At 42.9% G+C, this 19,609-nt stretch overlaps 1 protein-coding gene across 1 annotated transcript in view; it reads left to right on the forward strand.

The window, feature by feature from the left end:
- The first annotated feature begins 1,335 nt into the window (after positions 1-1,335).
- LOC127640405 (transcriptional enhancer factor TEF-1-like) overlaps positions 1,336-19,609 on the forward strand; it is a 44,611-nt gene continuing 26,337 nt past the window's right edge. Inside the window, exons 1-2 of the mRNA XM_052122936.1 lie at positions 1,336-1,472; positions 1,785-1,883. The gene's annotated coding sequence lies outside the window, so the exon portion shown is untranslated. The remainder of the gene's footprint in view (positions 1,473-1,784; positions 1,884-19,609) is intronic.

Below are 19,609 nucleotides of genomic sequence, written 5' to 3' on the forward strand. Positions count from 1 at the left end.
ACACAAGGTCTTCCTCACAATTTCATTTTCATGCTGATATTAGATTGTGTCCCTATAGTATGTGAATACAACATTCTGTTTATGGCAGGCTCAGACATGTTGATGTGCTCTCTTGGGGTAACAGTAGCAAGTTAACAAGATGCTTCATTGCTTGTTCTCCAGATCCAATTATATGACCATTTAATTACATCTTTCATCTCTCTCCTACTCTCTCCTTCTGTAAAAGCACATATTGATCTTTAATGATTTAGCATGGTTCTCCTTTTTTGCATTGTCACCACTGTGTAATATATTTGCTGGATGAATTTTGTTATGTACAAATCTTTGCTCAGTGGTCAAGGGCGTAGCAGCTGCATCAGATGTCCACTCTTTCAAAGGGTGATATGGTCCCCTGCACTTATTCAAACTAGGACAATCCTTCTTTTAAGCACACATTGTAAATGGAGTTTATGTCAACGTCTGTGTCTTCATTAAGTTATTCTTTTAACATTATGCTTGTGAGGTAATAGTTTGATCGGTTCTTTTTGCCAATTTAAGAAGATTACTAGATCATTGTTAAATATGTACGTTATTTTTAATATCATCTCCTGTTTTTTACCTCTGTGTTGGTGTGCAGTCGACAATCTGTAGGAAAAAGATCTGCTTTATTCTTAGAACACTTTTCTGAAGTGAATAGATATGTAGACACGCTCTTTTATACATGAAAACACATGGACAATATGGAAACTCATAATACTATTATTGTTTTTACAGTTTTAAAAGACATTTACAACATCCGCTTTAGTCTGTTCTTACCACAAGGTGGCAATGGTTCATATTATGGCTGAACATTAACAACCCTTCTGTGGCTCCCTGTGGATATGAAATATAACAAACAGAGATTGGTGTTTTATATATCTGCCTTTTATACCACTTCCATTTAAACCATAATATTACCTCATTTTACATATTTTTTTTACATAACAACGTTATATCTCCTTAAACGTTATTGTAGTGAGTCCAAAAAGTAGACTAAACAACGAAGTACGATTGACCGCCTTGCAAAACTTCACTTTAGGACCACTTGAGAGGACCACGTGGGCCCGTGTGCGGGGGTGCTGAAGACACAGTTGAGGCAGGCTTTTTGGAGTTTCATTAAAGGTTTCACAAAATGTGTTCCTTTGCGTAGCTTTCGTCGCCTTCATGAACTCGCGAATGCTACTGTCCCTCAGTCGGTCACACCACATTCAGCTTCAGTCCCTCCCGCCTGGAGTTCTGCTGTGACGTCACTGTGACACGCCCCAACGCAAACTCCGTTCTTCACGTTCATTTCATTCTTGCCCTCATTCCGCGCATACTTCGCATCGTTGTTAGATACGCGGAATAGTCGCGCTCTCGCGCTCCGACTACAAGAATATAAAGCGATCAGCTGGAAATAAATCCGTGCACGCGCTCGTTCAGATTGCTGTGCATCACACATGTAAAAGACTGAGGTAAGTGTGCGCTTTATACTTCAGTTAATAAGAGCGCTTAGAAGTTAGGCTATATAGGTTTCCTGTATAATTTTATTTTAACTATAGCCTAAGAATAACATTTTCTTCTACTCGTTATATTTATTTTAACTGTATAGTATTTATTAAATGGATTATGGTTTAGTTACCAAAGATTGCGAGAATAGTATGAATAATAGCATTCATTGACACAAGTAGCAGGATAATTTACAAATGATACTAATAATAATCGGAACCTTTTTCTGTATTTCATACAGACTAGGCTATTAAAATAAATTGTTTTCTTGTTTATAGATTGTGCAAACATCTGCAGAGATTTTCATCACTTCTAGAGGTCCAGACATTTGTTCCTACAAGCTGTGGCAACAAGTTTCCCACAATCTCGTTTTAACTGTGAGTCCATATTTACTTTAATAGTAATCCTCGTGCTGATAATGGCCTGAGTCAGTGTTATTGATTTATGGTTATTAACTTGACCTTAGTGACTTGTAGACTGGTTGCTTGGTCTGCTGAACAAACAACCTGCATATTCAATCTTTGCTTTCCTGAATGAAAGAAAGAAAGAAAGACAAAAAAAATACATCAGTTTTGTGTACATAAATAAAGGTTTAGAGAGAGAGAGAGTCCATGGTCCAGAAACTGTTAATAATTAATCTGGACGTTTGAAAGCTCCCTCGGACTAAAATTAAACTACAGTAGCGAGCTGCCTACCTCAACTGAATTTTCGGGCATCAGAAATGGGTCACAAATTGTACGGTTTTTTTTTTGTTTTTTTTTTGTAACGGTGTGTGTTTAATTTTTTGGCATAAACTAACTGATTGGACTTTCGTGGTATTAGGGGCCGCTCACACCGAACTGGTTTTGCATCCGTCTGCACTGTTAAAAAAAAAAAAAATCAAAATAATTTTGTTGTTGTTTGTTTTGTTGTAAGCATTAGCCTACTTGAGTTAGACGGACAGTTCCTTCAGGGGATCCGAATTTTTTAGACGCAGTGTAAGATTTAGTTGAACTTTACTTTTAAAAAACGCTTCTCAAGACACCTGCGTTCGCATCTAGCTTTGTTTTGTTTTGGGTATTTTTAGCGCGAGAACGCGTTCGGTCTGAACGGCCCCTTATTCGATCATTGGTGGAATCAGGCGAGGTGGATTAGTGGCGGCGAGAAAAGTTTAATATATTTGAGCTTACACATTATTTGCTTAATACAGTTTTATTTTAATATCAATATTTCGAATATGCCTGCCTTTATACTGTAGAAGCAACATCATATTTGTTTCTTCTTTTTGGTGTTGGCCCCTCTCTCCCACACTGTCTGGCAGTTGTTTGTTGTCTCAAAAGAAAAGGACCCCTACACCATTGTGTTGTTGTTTCAACTTGCCATTCTATTTAACTTATGTAAACAGAGTAGATACACTCTTTTATAATTCAAACACCCCACTGCTCCAAAAAACGTGAAAACTTCTCAACAGTTAAACAATTATCTGTTTTACTTTTATCTGTTATAGTTTTTTTTTAGGAATAATGCAGATTTTGTAGCGTAGGAATATATGGCCTTATAAGCATTCATTTTAAAGCTATGAGCAGTAGGCTTCTGTCAAACATTTTTTTTGACAGTTTATATGTGAACGGAACATTTGTTTTCATCTATCTGTTACTCTAAAAGTGGTGACCCTTTGATTGTATTTATGATTGTAGTAAATATATATAACTTTTCAGAGAGATGATATCAGGTAATGCTGTTAAATTTGTCAGGGAAGGGAAAAATCAATGTGCCCAATTCACTAGGCAGGCTTCCTCTGGGAGCATGGGATTGTGGGAAAACGGGGGAAGGGTCCATTCATTGTTCCTGCTCTTACTGAAGCAGGGGCTTGTGGAGCATCTGAATTACTCCACAAACAGTCCTGCTCCAATGCTGACATCTGGTTTGCCACTTAAGTGCACCTGTAGGCTGAAAGATGTTAAACTGTGTATTCATTCCGGCTCTGTGCTAATTCAGAGGAACGGCCATTTGTTTGACTGTTGCTGGCACTCACCATCTTGCCAACCCTATTGTTATGCCAGCAACAGGCGATAGTGGTGGAGGCACCATATGGCTTGTGTGTGCCTCGATGTTATCTAGTAATTTAGCTTATCATCACCATTATGTTGTATTTTGTCCTTTTCTCTTACATGTCTTTTGTGTGCCTCGATGTTATCTAGTAATTTAGCTTATCATCACCATTATGTTGTATTTTGTCCTTTTCTCTTACATGTCTTTTTATGAAAAAGAGGGTGATTAAGTTTAGTTGCAGGAGGGGACTGTGTTATATTCAGCCAAAATACACTTCTTAGGGTCTTGGAATTAATGTGTTTTCCAATGTAGTTTTAGTGGGAAATATATTACATCTTTTGGACTAACAATTTTAGACCATCCACAAAAGCACATTGACAGGGAAATGCTAATTAAATGGGGCAGAGCCAAAAACTAGTTATTTGACAATCACACATCTGATAAAGCTTGGTCTTATAATCATTGTTGAAGGCAAATGTTTTATAACACTTACTTTATTGATCTCATCTGTGTTGTATCTATTTCTTCACAACATGTGTTCTTTTTTTCATGCAGATAACCCGTAGAGAAATATTCAGACTGCAGGAACATTTATCGTCAACATACTTGGATATTGCCACCTTTTTATTAATAAGTGAAAAATAATCTCAGATTTTGCTGAGCATCAAAACATTTCTGAAAGTTCTGAAATCTTTTTTACTTAAGCAACAGGTGTTTAGGATGTGTATTGTAAGACAAAATAAAAGTTAGGATTTTAAGAAGTTATCACATTCTCGGACACTAAATTGGTCTTACACTCTAAAATAACTTTTCTTTCCCTTTTGAGTCACACGTGTTTATTGCCTGGGCTGTTGCATTTCTTTTGGCATGCACAATCACAAGTCTTGTATGATAACCGGGAGGTGGGGGGGGGGGGGTGGAATACGAAACCCGAAAAGATTTGTCAGAGCAAAATGCGAGAAGGGAGCCTGAAGGGGTGACAAAGGAAAATTCATATGTAATGAAATTTGGGTTGAGAGTTTGTCAGTGCAACAATAGCTCAGTGGGACTGTGTGAAGCAGGGGCACGGGTGGCTGGCTTTGTTCAGGGAACACAGGAACAATAGGGTGTCCTCAGAGGCCCTGGGCAGCAGGAGGCCCACGCCATGCCCTGAGGTAAACTCTGTTGTCACAAAAGGGCGGCTCTCTCCAAACAGCCTACCACTCCACGAGACCAAGGACAGCTCGAGTGAGAGCGAGAGACCCTTTCTGGAACTCTGCCACTGACGTCAGCATGTCTGCTTGTGGCTGATTACTGGACTTCCTTTTAGTTGAATAGTAAATGTTGCTGGGCTTGACCTAGCTTATGGAAAAGTTTGTGAGTGAATTCTGAAGGAAGACAGGAAGGAAAGTAAGTAAGAAAGACGGATGGATGGATACGTATTAATGTACACTCCATCAGTTCGTTGCTTTGAGAGGTTGAGCAAAAACTGTAGCGATTTCTTTTGTATAGGTTATTATTTAATCTTAATATCTGTTTGCCAGCTTTAATGTTCCTTTAACTCAGTGGAAACACCAGAACAACAGCTTAGGGAGAGTCAGAGTGAAATCAGTAACTAAATGAGTCAGTTCCTGACAAAAGCACAAACCCAGTTCCAGTTAACAAACCAATATTCATCTCTTGTAGAGCTTTAATCAGAGATGGTTGAAAATGTTACTGACTTGAAAGGTCTTCTAAAGCTCTTTTAGGATAGAGTTGGTAATGTTATCGAAAAATTCCACTGACGACTGTCAATGCATCTTTTGTGGATTGATACGATAGTAAAAATGGCTTGCACTTACAAAGATAACAAAAAGACCCAAATCTTTCTTTTACCTGATTAAAAAGATACCGCTGTGCACTAGATGGATTTCAGGTGATGCCAAGAAAGGGCGAGCAATTCTGTTTTGATACAATGTGATCAGATGTACTGTCTGTGAGTTTTGAAAAGACTCACTGCGACATTTATAAGAACCGTCTATGTTCCCTGTGAGAAACCGTGTCTGCGGTAAATCAGGAGGCGACCGGAGTTCATGGCACCCTTTGGAGTAAATGTATTTGTCGCCTGCAGGAAAGGTTATGAGCAAACACTGGTCATGCTTCTAAGGAGCTCACACTTATTTGAACACGTCGTCTCCTCCATTTCCTGGACGAGGCATTGTGGGATGGGTTGGGGAGAGTGACACCCCAGGAAGACATAGGATAATAGCAGGGTCTGACTCAGCAAAAAATAGCCTCCTTTTGAAGAATGAAGCCTGTGGATTTTGGCCCGCAATAACTGAAGGAAGCCAGCCTGCTCCCAGATTGTCTCACAATACTTGTAGGAAGTTGACTTTGTATGTGGCCTCTAGTACCATGTAGGGATTGAATTTAGTCACTTAACACGATTTATACAAGTAGGACACATTCCTACATCCTTGTTGATTGTGGAGCTACATTCCTATTGATTTTAGGGATAGGGTAAGGTAGAGGACTGGGGTAATGGGCATTCAACTTTTAAAATTCCTTTTTTCCCCCAACCAATCATTTCCATGATTTTAACTTTAGTAAATCATGATATGATTTTAGTAAGGGTGAGGCTAGGGTTAGGATAGGAAATGTCTTTCAGGATCAACCAAGTATTTTGATTCTTGAACATTAGTCCTCAGATATACTCACTGCATCTAATTCCATGTCGCTAAATTCATAAACTGTTTGAAAAACTAAATAGAGCTAGGATTGGAATTTTGTTTCAGGACAAACAAAGGATGTTGATTCAAGAATATGTCTTACTAGCGAACTACATCATGTTGAACAAATTTATCACTCATGTATAGTTATTGCATCTGATTCCATGTCTCTAAACTCATTATCTATTTGAAAAATGTCTGTAAGCATAAAAAATATGTCTGGTATTATTGTCAGCAGACTTTTTGCAAAGCAATTTAAAGAAGAGAACTTTCTCTGGCCATTAGACAATAACTTTCCAACTGTTCAGCCATCACTTTGGGTCATTAGCACTTGGTTGAGAGGATTACGTAGCCGGAGGCAAAGCAATAACAACAGTGCTTACATGCCTAGTGTCCTTTAGGAATCCATGCAGTGCGATTCGCAGATGTGTTTTCGCTTGGAGTTGCAGGTTTGTGTGACCTTCAAAATTACATTGAAAAAGGTTATAACCTGGGCAGCAAGCAACGTGCAGACAGCCAAATCTGTTCAGGTGGATCTGTCTATGCCACCCAAGTTTATCTAAATCATTAGAATTGTAAACTGTCATCTCATGGATGATCTTGTCAGAGATTATGATCTTTTAAATGGAACTTTCGGGGTTTAATACAAGTGAAGCTCAATCAACAAAATTTTTGGTATAATGTTGATTACCACATTATTTAAAAGAAAAGTATGGTTACAGTAATACACTTATTTATGTTTATTGGCGTGTTTCTTGGGAATCTAACCCACAACCTTAACATTGATGGCCTCAACAACCAGTAGAGCTACAGGAAAACTAGACCCATGCTTAAATTATAAGCGTGACAAATAATTAATTTAAAGAACATGCTGGTGATGCTAAATACCTATGACAATGTTGAGAACCATTTTTATCTGATTAAAGATGCTTCTTTGCCAAATTCTCTGAATAGGCCTCATAGCCCTTTCTTAAGGACCCTTCACATTTCTTGCATCTTGAAGAAGTCTTCCTTAGATAATGCTTTTTGGATTCTAAGGCAAGGGTTTCTTTGAGGAAGGATTCTCTGGCATGGTTCCTCGTAAATAAAAGGACATGGTTTCATCTAAGCAAATACTACACTGACAGTCATAATGCAAGATGTGCAGGCCGTTATACAACACATGCCACTGAAAGGCAAATGCCTCTCTCTCTTAGAGAAGGACTGAAAGAAGGGATTTTTAGGTCATCCTTAATTGAATTTCCTGGCTGATGACAGAGTAATGTAGAGACTAATAGCATTGTGCGTGCATCTCGTGTCACTGCTGGAAATGCATTGGAGAAAGGCTCTATGCGATCACTTACAGACACTGGATATATGAAAACCCTTTGTTCATTATGCCTTCACTTAATAACTTAATAAGCCTTCTCCATTATATCTTATGTATCTCATCTTATGAAAGTGGAATAGGCTTACAGGGGTTAATGCAACCACGTGAGGGGATCTGTTTCGTTTGATTGAATGGAGCATGCGGTGGCATTACAATGTTTACCGTGCTGTTGTTTTGAATTGGAATGAGATTTTTTATTCTTTTTGACACTGTTCAAATTGCTGAGATTTTATCAAAAAAGTCTTTACAAGGTTTTTTTGCCATAAAATTTAAATAACTCTGGTCTGTCAAGCTCATAAAAGGACATAAAAGTGATCTGCATTAGCCAATTTGTTTTTTGTGAGGTACATTAATACAAAAACATTTGTGGTTAAGTCATTAACTGATTAGGCAGCAATGAGGAGGCGTTCTTGCATTCACACATAGTTGGACTGGGAATGCAGTGGTCTCGCAATGTGTTTTTTTCCATGTTTAACTTGGCACAGCATCCTAAAACGCTGTTTATGACATGACACTCCAAAAGTGTCCGTCTGACAGATGTGAACGTAACCGCACCCTTAAAGAAGCCCTAAAGTCTACCTCAGACAAATTTCTGAATTCAATTGCCAAATGAATTGCTGGGAACTCTAGTGATAGGATTATTTTCAATAGTATGGAAATAAACAGTATATTGCCTAAAGCCATTTTTCTATTGCTTAATCAATGCCTAATCAATCAGCTGCCACAATAATGTATTGGTTATTTATGATATGTTTTATATGAAAAATTATTGAAATATTATCCTTTATAATTATTTAATCGTTATATACAGTATTTAATTTTTTTATATTTGGGGGACTTTCATGGCAATTATATAATATAGGTCCTGTGGTTAAATTGCAATTCATTTTATGAATTAGTTAGCATATTATATAATTAATTTGATTAAAAAAATTATCAATTGACTTCCCTAATTTAAACTAACCAAAGTCGCAAAGTGGAGGCAGGCAAAATTGGAGCTGCTTTGCTTCGACCCAGCTGCCAACTTCATGAATAGGGTTGCTAATGTGCAGATGAGACCAGGGCTGTTTGATTACTGCTTCATTTAGTAATGAAGTGAGATTGAGAGTGTCCCACAAACACTTTACAGAAATCTGCTTGACAGTTCTGCATTGAATCAAGCATAATGTGTGATTGAGACTAAAGTAAAATGCATGAATAATTTTGCCATTGTCACCTTAAAGGGATAGTTCACCCAAAAATGAAAATTCTGTTGTCATTTATGTAATCCTCATGTCATTCCGAACCTGTATTTTCCATAAATGTCTTTCTTATTTGTTACACAAAATGTAACTGGGTAGCTCAGCAAGTTAAGACGCTGACTACCACCCCTGGAGTCACAAGTTCGAATCCAGGGCGTGCTGAGTGACTCCAGCCAGGTCTCCTAAGCAACCAAATTGGCCCGGTTGCTAGGGAGGAGAGAGTCACATGGGTTAACCTCCTCGTGGTCGCTTTAATGTGGTTCTCGCTCTCGTTGGGGCATGTGGTGAGTTGTACATGGATGCCGTGGAGAATAGCGTGAAGCCTCCCCATGAATGTCCCCGCGGTAACTCGCTCAACAAGCCATGTGATAAGATGTGTGGATTGACAGTCTCAGATGTGAAGGCGACTGAGATTTGTCCTCTGCCACCCGGATTGAGGCAAGTCACTACTCCACCACAAGGACTTAGAGCACACTGGGAATTGTGCATTCCAAATTGGGGAGAAAAGAGGAGAAATTATTTTTTTATTGACATCCTCAGTTAACCATTGACATGGATGCGATGAAAGTTAATGGTGACTGAGGCAGTCAGACCCTAACATTCTGCCTAATGTCTCCCTTTTTGGAAGAATGTTTGGAATGACATAAGGGTGAGAATTAAACTCAATTAAACTCTATTTTTGGGTAAACTAATGCTTTAACAGAAATGCCACCCCACACAAATACTTTCTGTTGTCATACATATAGCATTACATTTAATTACAACAAGCTGGCACTTTGGTAGTGTCCTTGCCTGTGGACAGCACAAGCACAAACACATTTTGAGGTACCCTTATCCATTGGCAGAGAGAATGGACCAGAGGAAGCGAGACATCTGCCCAGGGTGGATGTGTGCCTTGCAGTTTGTGTTGAATCGCACCCATGCATTTCGTTTGGCTGGCTGAGGCAGCCTGGAGGTTAAAGTGTATTGTAAGTGTGACCACAGTACATTGTTGCATGACTAATCTGCCAAGGAGATCCCGCACAAGCACGCCTCTCTCCAGCATCAAGCACTGCCATATTGCAGTAGTCACAACATCTTGGCTTTCTTTGCCACTTTGTCAGAGCAAAAGCACCAGAGCAGACAGACTGCCCAAACCGCCTGCCCACTCGCCTCACAGCCAGGAATATTGGGACGGTTACATCATGTGCACACGTAAGATTTGTCCTGACATCCAAAGATGAAACGGCTAGTGCAAATTTAATTTGGTTTTGAAAGTTGATGTGGCTTAGTATGACATACAGTATTTAGTTTAATTAAGCTCATTATCTGCAGTTTGATTTCATCTGTCTGTCTGTAATGAAGCCTCAGGCAAATTGGGATCCATCTGCGGTATTTATTATAAACAGCACACAAGTCGTACAGGCAGGGTCAAAGGCAGGCAAACAGAGAATGTAGAAGGCAGGCAGAAGAGTAACTAGAACAGGCAGAGGTCAGGGCAGGCAGCAAACAATCGAAGAACTGAACAGGCACGAGATAAACAAGGCAGGCAGCAAACTAGCAGGGTTAAACAACAGGCAGGAACGGTACACAGAATAACTAGAAGGTAAACCAGAGATAAACTTGCTTGGTAGAGTCGCCGAGCAAACAAGACTTCGCAAAGAGTGAATGAACTGAACAGTTAATATAGGGCGTGGGAAATGGAGAACAGCTGTGGAGTAATCAGACCTAGGTATTAGGGTTGGGCGATGTCCCCTAAATTGGCAGTTGACGATGTTGACAGTAAAACATCGTGATGGACGATGATATCGTCGGTGGGGTGGGGCGGGGAGGGGGGATTATATAATTTCATATAATTTTCAAAAATTATATGAAAAATTATAATTTCGGTATTTTACTAACCCAACTAATGACTCGTCGGCGCTTTATCAGTAGGTTGCACGACATGTGAAGAATTTTTTTTTCACTTAAGAAGAGTTGTGCACTTTTTATTTTAATATATCTCTTTACATAAATACTATTTTCCACTTAAAAACTATAATTTTGTTATTTTACTCACTGATGAGGAAAAGGTCGAGGCAGAAATGACCATGTACCTGCAGGAAATGGCCATTGATGGGGAAGAGGACCCGCTGACTTGGTGGAAAACGAACGACAAAAGGTTTCCGTTCATGGAAAGATTAGCACGGAAATATCTGTGCATATGTGCTACCAGTACTCCATCAGAGCGGGTCTTCAGCACAGCGGGTAGTGTAGTTACTCCAATCCGCAGCTTATTAAAACCAGATAAAGTGAATATGTTGGTATTTCTGGCCAGAAACATCGAAATTTAAACATGGTCTATGGTGAAATATATTAGACTTCTTTACGCATTTTTCACCATCCGTTGCGGAGCTATTCGATTTTGCATATTATTTTTTAAACGTTCATATGACCACTTTACAGTATTTCAATAACATAATATATTTTGTAGCCTGTGCTGAAGTTAATTGTGCTGCTAATTATAAGTGAAATGTTAATGCCGAGTTTCGGTCTGAGTGTTGTTCCCGTTTTCTTGTTCTTTATTTGTTGTTCTTCTATGTTTTAATAAATGTGTGTTGTTCATATTCACCTTGTTTCTTTCATTTATTTTGACATTATGGATTTATGGCCAAGGACATTTTTCTTTAAAAGTATTAACCAGACAAAAGTTATTTGACGTTCGCTGGTCTGGGTTTATCTTAAACTGCCGCTTCAGTGTATACAAGAGCTATGTGACAATGAGCAAGATTTTCTGAGACACTACAACTACTAATAATTAATTAATAAAGGCTATTTTCTTGTAGCCTACAACATAAAATATTTTAATCTAAATGTACAGTGTAAGACATGTAAAAAAAAGACAAGAAGCTAACAATGTCAAGATCAATATTTGTGTAGCCTGCCTGACACGGTACTTTCACAGACTAACACGTCACGTCTCTGGCATATACTACAGTATTTAAAATAACATATTAGTTATATTCTCAATTTAATTTACAGAGCAATCCCTGCAAAGTTTTTAGGTTAACTATAGAAGAGACTAGGATTAGTGAGTCACACTAGCAAGACTCGCAAAAGGGGACGTGGCATCACGATGGTGGCTCTACATCATGATGTTGGTCAGCCATCACGATGGACGATATCATCGTCCATCGGCACAGCCCTACTAGGTATGCGGGCTTATGGGAAATGTAGTCTTAGCGGTCAATACTCCGGAGAATCAGATCTCCGATGACTGGAGGGGGAGGCGCTCTCGGTGTTTGTAACAGAGCCCCCCCCGTGAGCGGCTCCGGACGCGAGGATGAGACCTGCGTCGAGGTCTCCCCCGAGGTCGAGGGGCCGGTCTTTCCGGGTAGATCTGGTGGAACTCAGTAATGAGGTTGGGGTCCAGGATGTCATTGGCGCTGACCCAGGATCTTTCTTCCGGACCGTACCCCTCCCAATCCACCAGGTACTGGATCTGACCTCGGTGACGCCTGGAGTCGAGCAGGGTGCGCACCAGGAAGGCCTCCTCACCGCCCACAATCATGGGGAGGGGCCCGGGAGGCGCCCCCTCCTCAGTCCTCGGAGCATCAGCCGGTTTGAGCAGGGAGACATGGAAAGTAGGAGAAATACGGTAATTAGTAGGGAGTTGCAAACGGAAAGAAACTGGATTGATCTGTCTAAGAATCTTGAAGGGACCCACATACCTAGGACTGAGTTTTTTGCATGGTAGATGCATGCGGATGTCTCGGGTTGAGAGCCAAACCCATTGGCCAGGGACGTAACTGGGGCCGGAACGACGGTGACGGTTGGCTTGCTCTCTGGAGTGATTCACCGCCCGTTGAAGGTGGACGTGGGCCTGGTCCCACACTGCCTCACTGCGTTGCAGCCAGTCGTTGACTGCGGGGACTTCGGAGGGTTCGCCGGACCACGGGAAGAGAGGGGGTTGATAACCCAGGATACACTGGAATGGTGTCAGGTTGGTCGAGGGTTTGAGGAGGGAATTCTGGGCATACTCGCACCACGGAAGGTAGCGACTCCAATCCGCCTGATTGTGATGGCAGTACGTCCGGAGGAATCTCGTTATTTCCTGATTCAGGCGTTCCGTCTGACCATTGGACTGTGGATGGTACCCGGAAGTGAGGCTGACGTTGACGTTCAGGCGGTGGAAGAAAGCCCTCCATACCCGGGACGTGAATTGTGGGCCCCGGTCGGAGACGATGTCCTCAGGGAGTCCATAGTACCGAAAGACATACTGGAACAGGTGTTCGGCGGTCTCCAGGGCAGAGGGCAGTTTGGGCAGCGGGATGAGACGGCAGGTCTTGGAGAAATGGTCAATTACTGTTAGAATGGTGGTATGGTGTAGAGAGTTGGGTAGGTCCATGATAAAGTCCACAGCGATGTGCGACCAGGGACGTCGAGGTATGGGAAGCGGTTGAAGCAGGCCGGCTGGCGGTTGTTTGGGGGTTTTGGCGACGTTGCAGGCTTGGCACTTGTTAACAAAGTCGGCCGCGTCGTCCGACAAAGTCTCCCACCAGAAGTGGTTTCGCAGCAGGCGGGTGGTGGCTGTGATGCCCGGGTGACCGGAGTGCGGTGCATCATGTACCCAGTGCATGGTCCTCTCCCGCAGACTGGGAGGTACAAAGGTCCGGTCGGGTGGACATTCAGGTGGGGACGGAGCGGAGGCATGGGCCTGGGTGATGTCTGCCATGAGGTCCCACTGGATGGGTGCAAGAAACAACTCGGGCGGAACTATGGGTTCGGTGCTGCAACGTGGAGGTGTGGCTTCGTGTTGTCGAGATAGAGAGTCAGCCTTGACATTCTTGGACCCGGGAAGGTAGGAAATGGTGAAATCAAAGCGAGTAAAGAATAGAGCCCATCTGGCTTGCCTGGGGTTGAGTCTCTTGGCAGAGCGAAGATATTCAAGATTGTGATGATCCGTGAAAACTTGGAACGGATGTCTGGACCCCTCCAACCAATGTCGCCACTCCTCCAGCGCGGCTTTCATAGCCAGGAGTTCACGGTTGCCGACGTCATAATTTTGCTCGGCTGAAGAGAGTTTGCGGGAGTAGAAGGCGCAGGGAAACAGCTTAGGAGGGTTACCTTGTCGCTGGGAGAGGATCGCTCCAATGCCCGTGTTCGAGGCGTCCACCTCCACGACGAACGGTATATCAGGGTCTGGGTGGTGCAGAATGGGTGCAGAGGTGAAGCGCTCCTTTAGCTGAGCGAAGGCCTGGAGGGAGTCGGGGGTCCAGTGGAGCTTGTGTTGACTCTCCTTGACCAGGTTGGTGAGGGGTGAGGCGACAGTGCTGAAGTTTCTGATGAATCTTCGGTAAAAGTTGGAGAATCCCAGAAAGCGTTGGAGTTCTTTCACCGTGGTAGGTTGGGGCCAGTTCAGTACGGCTTGGACCTTATTATTGTCCATGGCCACCCCTTCGGGGCTAATGATGTACCCCAGGAAGGCAACAGATCTTAGGTGGAACTCACATTTCTCAGCCTTGGCATCGAGGGAATCGGAGTAAATCAAGATGTCGTCGATGTACACAATCAGGCACTTATTGAGCATGTCCCTGAAGACGTCGTTGACGTAAGATTGGAACACTGAAGGGCTGTTGGACAGGCCGAACGGCATGACCCGGTATTCATAATGGCCGCTGGTGGTAGAGAAGGCAGTCTTCCACTCGTCGCCCTCCCGGATGCGGATCAGGTTATAGGCACTTCGGAGGTCCAGTTTAGTATAGAACTTGGCCGACCGCAGCTGTTCCAGGGCAGAGGGAACCAAGGGCAATGGGTATCGGAAATTTACTGTGATGTCGTTCAGACCACGATAGTCGATGCAGGGGCGTAGCGAGCCGTCCTTCTTGCCCACGAAGAAGAAGCCGGCTGCGGCTGGAGAGGTGGAGTGTCTGATGAACCCCTTGGCCAGCTCCTCCTCTATGTAGGATTTCATGGCGAGGGATTCAGGTTCTGACAGGGGATACATTCTGCCACGGGGCGGTGAAGCTCTGGGCTGGAGCTCGATGGCGCAGTCGCTGGAACAATGTGGTGGGAGTTGCGACGCCTTGGCCTTGCAGAAGGCTTCATTGAGGTCGGCGTATGCCGGAGGAATAGCGGGAACTGTGTCGGAGTTCTTCATGACGTGGGCGGCCCCGACGGAGACAGGTCGAATGGAGCGTAGGCATTTCGTAGAGCAAGTGGGACCCCACTGAGTGAGTTGATTGTTCCACCAGGAAATTCGTGGGTCGTGTAGTCGGAGCCAGGGAAAGCCAAGGATTACTGGATTGCGAGGAGATTAGATGACGTAGAAGCGTATGGTTTCGGTGTGAAGTGCCCCCACCTGCAGGAGGAGGTCACGGGTGGTGTAACACACTTTACCGGATCCCAGGGGACGACCATCTAGCGCCGCCACTGTCAAAGGAGGATTACACGCCGTCAGGGGAATTTGATACTGTTCACAGAACGATTCATCGATAAAATTCCCCGCCGCCCCAGAATCAATCAAAGCTTGGGTGTCAATATTGGTTGACCGGAAGGTTATTGCAATGGGTACCTCAAGACTGGTCCCAGGCAAGGTAGAGGAAACGAGCAGACTCACTCCAGGGCGTGAAGCCTGTGAAGGGCGTGTTGGGCAGCTGACGTGTTGATGTCCAGCCTGACCGCAGTAGAGACAGAGGCGTTTGGCGTAATGGCCTTCCCTTTCCTCGGGGGAGATGTGCGACCGGTCGACCTGCATGGGTTCTGAAGTGTTGGTTGGCTGGGGCACTGAAGAGAGAGGGGTCGACCACCAAGCAGGACGTCTGGAACGGATGAGGTTGTCTATGCGGATTGCCAAGGCGATGAACTGCTCTAGAGAAATACCCTCGTCACGACAAGCCAGCTCGGACTGGAGATCTGCATCGAGGCCCTGCCGGAAGAGGAGTTTGTGGGTGGATTCAAGCCAGCCCGTTTGGGCCGGGAGGGTTCGAAAGGAGAGTGCGTAGTCCGCAGCCGTCCGTGTTCCTTGGCGGAGAGCCAAAAGCTGCTCGCCGGCGTTCCTGCCGCCCTCAGGGTGATCGAAAACGTCAATCAAACCTTGTCGGAAGGAGTCAAAGGTAAATTGAGCGAATCCTTGGCTGGTCCAATCTAGGGCTCGGCCAGTGAGGACGGAGTTCATCAGAAGAATTTTGCTTTCGTCAGAGGGGTAAAGTGCCGGTTGCTGAGAAAGGAACAAGGAGCATTGCATGACGAACCCCTTGCATTTCGACAGTGAACCGTCAAACTTCTCCGGCAGCGCGAGTCGTGGGCTCGCGGAGGTTACTACGAGGGGCGTGGCAGTCGTCACCGAGCTGGCTGGAGGTATTGCGGGAGCCGGTGCGGGTGTCGGCGGATGCAGTACCTGCATGGAGCGCATCATCTCTTCAACTGCTGCCGTAAGCCGAACGAGTTGTTTACATTTACATTTACATTTATGCATTTGGCAGACGCTTTTATCCAAAGCGACTTACAGTGCACTTATTATAGGGACAATCCCCCCGGAGCAACCTGGATTTAAGTGCCTTGCTGAAGGACCCAACAGTGGCATCTTGGTGGTGCTGGGGCTTGAACCCCTGACCTTCTGGTCAGTAACCCTGAGCCTCAACCACTGAGCCACCACTGCCCCCAGTTGTTGTTGTTGAGCTGACAGCTGATTAGCTTGGGCTGTGAGCTCCTCCGTCATGCGTGAAATCACCGCTGGATCATGGTGTGGCGAAGTCTTCTGTAATGAAGCCTCAGGCAAATTGGGATCCATCTGCGGTATTTATTATAAACAGCACACAAGTCGTACAGGCAGGGTCAAAGGCAGGCAAACAGAGAATGTAGAAGGCAGGCAGAAGAGTAACTAGAACAGGCAGAGGTCAGGGCAGGCAGAAAACAATCGAAGAACTGAACAGGCACGAGATAAACAAGGCAGGCAGCAAACTAGCAGGGTTAAACAACAGGCAGGAACGGTACACAGAATAACTAGAAGGTAAACCAGAGATAAACTTGCTTGGTAGAGTCGCCGGAGCAAACAAGACTTCGCAAAGAGTGAATGAACTGAACAGTTAATATAGGGCGTGGGAAATGGAGAACAGCTGTGGAGTAATCAGACTTAGGTATGCGGGCTTATGGGAAATGTAGTCTTAGCGGTCAATACTCCGGAGAATCAGATCTCCGATGACTGGAGGGGGAGGCGCTCTCGGTGTTCGTAACACTGTCTGTCATGTCTACCATGAATTTCAGTTCCGACCCTGAATTTTGATTGGATGAACTACATTTGAAGCCATTATTAAATTACTATGAACACCTGACAAAGTACATTCTATGTCAATGCTCCAAGTACTCCATGCTCCAGCCTCTTGTGGCTTATTGCTTTAATCTATAGTTATATCCATTTTATATCTTCCTTTCTTTCTTTCTTTCTTTCTTTCTTTCTTTGTCTATGTGTCTAGAGGTTCATACTGCTTATTTCTCATTGAGTTTCTTTCTCTTTTGAAGTGTGAAGTCTTGTAAATTACAGGGAGGATGTTGTGTCGAGACCTGCCTCTCTTGCTCGCTTCGATTAAACCATCATGTTCTCTCTGTTTAATCTTCTGCAATCCAACCCACCAGCCAGCTTTTGTTGATTTTAATTTAAAACCGATTTAGGAATTCTCAGATTTCCAAGATATTACCATACACGTAATTATAGCATGCACTAGTTTGACTGGCTGGCAGTGTTTGTATGAAAGGAAACCCATTTGGATTTGAGAGATTCAAGAAGTTCCATGATAAGCAAGCAGTATGTCAGTAAAAAACTGAAACCCAATAAAAAAGTTTTTTTTAAAAAGGCTACATTTTAAGTTAAACTCAGATATAGTACATTGAACAAACACATCTAAACAAGAGGGTTCCATGATATGGAAGAAGTGGAAAACTGCAGATTGCATTGTAATTGTGGGAAAAGCCAAAAGTGCACACATGAGTGTGCTGGAAGTGATTACAGTTGAGTTCATCTCTTAAGTCAGGATGATGATGTTTAAGAGCCAAACCATGTATAGCAGTTTGCAGCATGCAAGAATGTTTATCTCTCTCTCTCTCTCAGCAGTTCTGGTGAGTTTTTGCAATGTCAGCATTCAGTGCATAAAAAAAAACAGTCAGAGCATTAGTGTGAGACCCACCCGCCCAGTCACTCACACTTACACTCATACGCTTACATATTACTATAGATTAACCCAAACCCTAACACTTACACAATCATTTTGCCTTTTTAGAAAAAAACAAAGAAAATCAATCAATTACTCATTACATTTTAAATGTAATTGTATCTATTGTTTTATCCCATACGAGGACATGTCTGAATGTGTGTGTGTGTATGTGTGTTTACTTCTCAGATTTGTCCTCAAACTATAGTTGTATATGTACACACACACACACGCTCCTAAACACATACAGCCCATTTTTCCCACACTAACACACACACCTACACATTGTGAAGTGTGCTCACATTTGACAGGAAACACATGGTAGTAGCTGTCAAATAGGCAGCACTGTTTTCACTGGGCCTTTCCCCAGTAAGTATGGCTGCCAGGATAGACGTGACTTGAGAAAACAGATTTTGTAGTTAACAGTCACTTTGAGTGAGAATACAGACCATGTTTGTGGTGTTTTTTCACTTCTTTAGTTTATCTTGAAGTTGTGTGTGTACACACATTCGATGTCTTACTGCTCAATTGGAACCAATTTGCTGCCAAATAATCACACTCTTTCCTTGATTTGTAGAACTATGTTTATAATTACATTGTGATTCGACCCTGATATTTTACAGCTTTTACACATACAGTTCCCCTGAAAAGGATAGTTCACCCAGAAATGACAATTCTGTTATCATTTACTTGCCTTCATGACAAAATTGTCACTTTTGGGTGAACTATCCCTTTAATATGGCACTTACAGTGGTGGTCATTTGATGCTGATGGCATATGATTTGGCTTAATCACTCTCTCTCAAGCTCCGGGACTGAAATTTGTCATTCAGCAATCTTCCACCACAAATTTAAAAGCTCTTCTGACATCACTGACAGCTTGTAAGTGATTTGGTTTAAGTGCCACTCCTAAATTAGCCAGGCTTATGTGTTTTCTCATTTCCTCCATGGGCTTTGAATCATGCCTTCGTCTTTAGCTTTCAGTTAAATGAAGTTTGATGTTTTTTATGGGTGATGAGTGAATGTTTTAATCATATTTAATGTACTCAGCATTTATTGTTATTGTTTATTTCCAAACCATAAACAAATTAAATCTGTGAACAGGCAAGTTTTGCATCCTGACAGAATTTATTGCTGTGCTATCCTATTAAACACACTGGTACCAAACTCAATAACCTTGCTCCTTCTCACACTTACAATAAAGTCCCATGGTATTTGTTTTATGGACCTAGTACCATGATGATATTATGTTTTTGGGCACCACCATTATAATGCCATATGAAATTCTTATTCTTATAATGTAATGCCATGAAATTCTTTGAAGTACCATGTTCGTACCATGGTAAAAATCCAGGGCATTCTGAGGGACTCCAGCCAGGTCTCCTAAGCAACCAAATTGGCCCAGTTGCTAGGGAGGGTAGAGTTAACCTCCTCGTGGTCGCTATAATGTGTGGAGAATAACTTGGGCCTCCACACACGCTACGTCTCCGCAGTAACACGCTCTACATGCCACGTGATAAGATGCACTGATTGACGATCTCAGACGCGGAGGCAACTGAGATTCGTCCTTCGCCACCCGGATTGAGTAACTACATCACCATGAGGACTTAGA

This window comes from Xyrauchen texanus, chromosome 49 (assembly GCF_025860055.1).
Source record: "Xyrauchen texanus isolate HMW12.3.18 chromosome 49, RBS_HiC_50CHRs, whole genome shotgun sequence".
Lineage (NCBI taxonomy): Eukaryota > Metazoa > Chordata > Actinopteri > Cypriniformes > Catostomidae > Xyrauchen > Xyrauchen texanus.